At 36.7% G+C, this 5,463-nt stretch overlaps 1 long non-coding RNA gene across 1 annotated transcript; it reads right to left on the bottom strand.

Moving 5' to 3' along the window:
- Positions 1–1,933: 1,933 nt before the first annotated feature.
- On the bottom strand, positions 1,934–3,656 carry LOC114884788. The gene is made up of 2 exons (XR_003790898.1): positions 3,569–3,656; positions 1,934–2,334 (listed from the first exon to the last, which is right to left on the bottom strand). It is a non-coding gene; the product is annotated as an uncharacterized LOC114884788 (long non-coding RNA).
- Between the last annotated feature and the right edge of the window lie 1,807 nt (positions 3,657–5,463).

Raw genomic sequence — 5,463 nt, forward strand, 5'->3', positions numbered from 1 at the left:
CTCTTGGTGTGTAAAAACCCAAATTAATAACTAATACGGCTGTCCAATTTTTAGATAATGTCCTTAGTTCTTTTTTGGGGCATATCATGCATTTTCAAATATTGACTTTATTTTTATAATAGGAGAAAAGGTTAATACTACTTGGGTGAATATGAGATTTATTATCTTTAGCAATTAAACTCACAAGATTCTTTGCTATTGATGTCATTTCTTAAAAATAATTAAGGTGATAAAACACCCATTTGGATGTACTAGTAATAAGTTGGGAGGGTTAGATATATAGTTGGGCTGGGGTTAGGGGGTTTTATCTCGTTTCATGTATAATACCTAGCATATTTTGATATGAATATTAATAATGAGAGCAGTAATAATTTCAATTTAGCTTTCTATGTAGAATACAGATGTAGCAGAAATTTCTGCTGAACTTTTTCTCCTAATGCAAATTCTGAGTATTATAATTTATTTCTGCTATTGACTAAATCTACGTTCTCTAGCAAATTATTTAATACATTTGTACCTATGATTCCATCTATAAAATGGGGGTAATAATACAGACCTAGTTAAATATTTAGTTCTTCAGAATGCTGAGATGCTTCAAGTTCAGGCTTTTATTAAACGTGTTTATAAGATTTTGTACAATATGACGTACCAATTATACATGGCATTACACTGGACATAGAGGATAAAACATAAAATGAATTCAAAATATCTGAAGAGTAGCAGGTTAGCAACAGAGGTGTAAGTTACTTAATATAATAGAGGGATTATTCAAAGATGCTAGGTGTGACCATCTAAATGATCAATTTAAATGTGAAAAAATTATCTCAAGACTATTAGTCTCTCCTTGTTATAGTTTAAGACTAGCTAAGATAAAAATGAAATGCTTTGTTTTAAGGTTTGTGTGCTTTATATATATATAGATATTTCTAATTTTAATGCATCAGATTATTAGAATTAATGTCTTAATTTCTTATGATGCATTGATGTTCATATTTATGTTTCACTTAAAAATACTTTATGCGGGCTTCCCTGGTGGCGCAGTGGTTGGGAGTCCGCCTGCCGATGCAGGGGACACGGGTTCGTGACCCGGTCCGGGAGGATCCCACATGCCGCAGAGCTGCTGGGGCCGTGAGCCATGGCCGCTGAGCCTGCGCGTCCGGAGCCTGTGGTCCGCAACGGGAGAGGCCACGGCAGTGAGAGGCCTGCATACTGCAAAAAAAAAAAAAAAAAAAAAAATACTTTATGCAAAATAAAGTGTCTGCCATGGTTTAAAAAGCACAGTATAATTAATAAAAATAATAAAGAGGTTTTTGTTTTTAAAATGAAAATGAAGTAAAATAAAAATTGAATTAGTATCTGATATACATCTGTTAGGCACTTTAGACATATTATTGATTATCCTTAGAAGAAATGCTATGAAGTAGGAATTAATAATTTAAATAAAGTAATTTGCCCAAATCACATAAACAGTGATGAAATCCACATTTTTCGGTCTTTGTGAATCCACAGTGTAGGCTTCTTTTTTTTGTGGTACGCAGGCCTCTCACTGTTGTGGCCTCTTCTGTTGCGGAGCACAGGCCCTGGACGCACAGGCTCAGCGGCCATGGCTCACGGGCCCAGCCGCTCCGCGGCATGTGGGATCTTCCCAGACCAGGGCACGAACCCATGTCCCCTGCATCAGCAGGCGGACTCTCAACCACTGTACCACCAGGGAAGCCCTAGGCTTCTTTTTATAATTCTCTTCAAATAATTAATACCCTTTTACTTCTGTTATTTTATCTAATATATATAGTTACTGATCTAGTTTCTCTCTCTCCATTTCTCTATATTTTTGATAGACATTCTTTTTCTCACAGCACAACTTTCACAATATTCCCAGCCTCCTGCAGCCTTCCTACTGGTAATTTTTCATAGGCTCCTTTTTTTTTTTTTCCTTTGCATGTGTGGTAGATACAGCTAGTTGTGTCCCAACATCCATTCTCTTCTTTTTCTTTAATAATAGAACCTCAAATTGTAGCTTAACACATGGTCACCAAAGACTTCCTTTTCCCAGCTTCCCTTGCAGTATTTGTGCTTATGATTACATTCTGATTTACGAAAGAAGGCAGAAAAATCATGTGGCATTTTTCTTAAACTTACCAAAAGAGAAAGCATATGTTCTCTTTGCCTTCATCTGTTTTGCCATCATATGTGCTGTGAAATAGATGCTGCATCTTGGACCAATACAGCAGAGCCCACAAATCATGGAGTAACAGGATAGAAGGAACCTGGGTTCCTGACAAGGAGAGTGCCGTCATCACCACTGGCAGGGCCAGCTACATAATTTGTGAGGTCCTGTACAGAATGAAAATGTGGGTTCCATGTTAAAAAAGCAAGAAAAACATCACTAAAAGTACTAAACTATGTTTTTTCTTTTCTTCCTCAGTCTGCCTTTAGACTTTCCATAATGTTTTTATTTGCTATTCAATATCTCTCCAAGTAAAGAAAAAAAAGTTAAAATATTAACGTGAATTTTAACATTCATCTTTGTATTGTTCATAATGCCAGTTTTAAATGATAATATAAGAGCATTTCACTTGTGTGCATTATTAATGAAATTACACAATTTGTATTGCATATCTTGTATATGCTTACACCAGAAGAGTAGAAATGCTGGACAAAACTAATGCAACTTTTTATTTCATTTTTTGATAAGCACACATTCTATCAATGCCATTTACCTTTGGCTTACTGATGAGTAAGGAAGGATTGAAAGAAAAAGTATGGTTGCTCTACCTTTCCCTTTTCTTCCTTTTCATCCTTATCAGTGTTAAGTGATGGGCAAATATAGGAAGGTATCATGAGTAAGAAAGGATACAGTAGGGTTCCTTGGTAGTTTGTGTTTCTTAGAATGCCACTGCCTTTTTCCCTGCACGTGAAGCAAGTTCTAGTTTGACAAAAAGCACGGGCTCTCATGGGCTGTCAGTGTCTCCCTTAGTCTTAGAGAAGTACACTTGTATTGTGTGGGACCTTGAGTCCCACTAAACTCAAATACATCGTGGATTCACTTGGATTCTGTACTCACTGGGCCTTGCAAAGGTTATATGTGAATGAGACAGAAAGGAAAGACAGCGTTTATCTTCTCTGCTCATATACATGCTACATTTTCCCACTGGACTTCACTTACCAAACATTAGTTAAAAGATAAAATTATTCAGAGTTTCAGCATGGCTCCTGAAAAGCATTAAACCTAGGGGGGGCGCCCGGAGTGACTGTACAGGTTGCAGGTTCTACCCTGACTCTTCTCTGCTTTCATAAGACTCTTACGTTTCAGACTTTTGTCTTTTGTCAAACCCAACTAAAAGTCTTTAGTTAGACAAAGTGCCTACCTTAGAATCTGACATACAATAAAAACTCAATAATAGTTGTAATTATTATTAGTAGTAGTATTAATAATTTTTATTATATATACAACACTTTTCCTTATGAATATCCTTTGTAGCTACTCTAGTATCATCAGTTATTTCAACTATATACCCAGCTTACATGTCAGAGTTACATATTTATAAAAGTTTATAAATATACTTACTTCTTGAAAATGAGTAGGTTGACTCTGGTGAAATCCAATCCAAGATGATGGCATTCCTTTGTTTGTGATAATTAGCCTAAAACCTTAAGGTAAACATGAAATCACTTGTTCTGAATCCTTGTGACAGGAAAAGCAAATTAGCAACTTTTAACATTTTTACAGTTTTGTGTTTATCCGTCTGAACAAATTACGCCAATCAGACCAGGATTAGGAAAGAGGCATACATATATTTACCAATGACATTAAATTTGGTAGAAAAGTGGTAGTGAGTAGCCCATCAGCTTTTTGGTTAAGTATTAGAGACTTGATGGATATGCTTAGTTAGAATACTGGCTACAAGACAGGACACTAAGTTTGCCAGAGGCCTTCGTAAGAGGCAAGTGGGGTAAAAGGAGTCACAAGGTCTTATTCACCCTAAGATATTCAATAAAAATAAAAATAATGAATGTACAACTATAGAATTCAGTCACTGGTACTGAATGGACTAGCAGAAATTCAAAACGGATAGAAGAGAGTTAGTCCAAACTGTAGAGGTCAATTTCTTAGACTTTATAAAAAATGGTAACAAATTATACCCTCTTCTATTTGTCTGAGTTCTTAAGCAGGAACAGGTCTTATTATTACTGTCCCCCAGTGCTTAGCAGTGTGACTTGCACCCAGTTGACCCCCCCCCTCCTTAGATGTTTGTTTTATTCTTTCCACAGCAAAATGCAAGACAAGCTCAGACAAAAACCGAAATGAATTGAGAACATACTAACACTCTCAAATAGCTGTCAAGGATTTAGAGGCCATGTCTTAAATGGTTTGGACATCTGGTGAAGTAACATAAAAATAGAAACCCCAGTAGAATTTTTTCAAAACTGAAGTAGAAAGAAAGAGATCTAGAAGCAACCCTTGAAATCCCTGTAGGAACATAATAAAGAAAAGACTTTAAATAGAAGCCTTGAACAGAAAGCTTCGTGTGCTACAGGGGTTTAAAAAGGTGGAAGGAGTTTGTGTCTCTGAGAATACGATGAAGGTCTTTATTCCATGTAGACATAAGGAAAGTTGATGTTACACGATTCACTAGAATACTCACTTGCAAATATGCAGTCAGATCCTAACCATTTAGAAACTATTTCCTGTCTCCGTGTCAGTATATTTTCATCTGTCTATGGAAAGAACTGTTTGCTGAGGTAAAACCTGTAATTTTCAAATCTTTAGACATTTCAGAAATTAAGAATTCATTGAAAAAATACCCATTTAGAATATAAATAATAGATAAGAACAGCTTGTAGAAAGCTCAATACTGTCCTAAGTTCAGATTCTTGACAAGCTCGTAGAAGCATACTAAAGCCATCATTAAGCAGTGTTTCATGGGAAAGATGCAAGCAATGGCTAATCTCAAACACTGTTTTTAAAAAAATAAATTTATTTATTATTTATTTTTGGCTGTGTTGGGTCTTCGTTGTGGCAAGCAGGGGCTACACTTCATTGCAGTGCGTGGGCTTCTCACTGCGGTGGCTCCTCTTGTTGCGGAGCACAAGCTCTAGGTGCTCGGGCTTCAGTAGTTGTGGCACACGGGCTCAGTAGTTGTGGCTCACAGGCTCTAGAGTGCAGGCTCAGTAGTTGTGATGTACAGGTTTAGTTGCTCCGCAGCATGTGGGATCTTCCCAGACCAGGGCTCGTGCACGTGTCCCCTGCATTGGCAGGCGGATTCTTAATGACTGCGCCACCAGTGAAGTCCCTCAAATACTCCTTGAACACTGTCAATATTTATGGAAAGAAGTGTCCAGAGAGTCTGTCTTTGTCCCATGTCATCATTCTTAGATACCAATAAGTCCAAGGAATAGGTATTATGTAGATATAAATTAATTCACAAAAATTATAATTATAGTGATATCTGAGCAGAGTTC

This window comes from Monodon monoceros, unplaced genomic scaffold, assembly GCF_005190385.1.
Source record: "Monodon monoceros isolate NGI ecotype Baffin Bay Population unplaced genomic scaffold, NGI_Narwhal_1 Super_Scaffold_5, whole genome shotgun sequence".
NCBI classification, from domain to species: Eukaryota; Metazoa; Chordata; class Mammalia; order Artiodactyla; family Monodontidae; genus Monodon; species Monodon monoceros.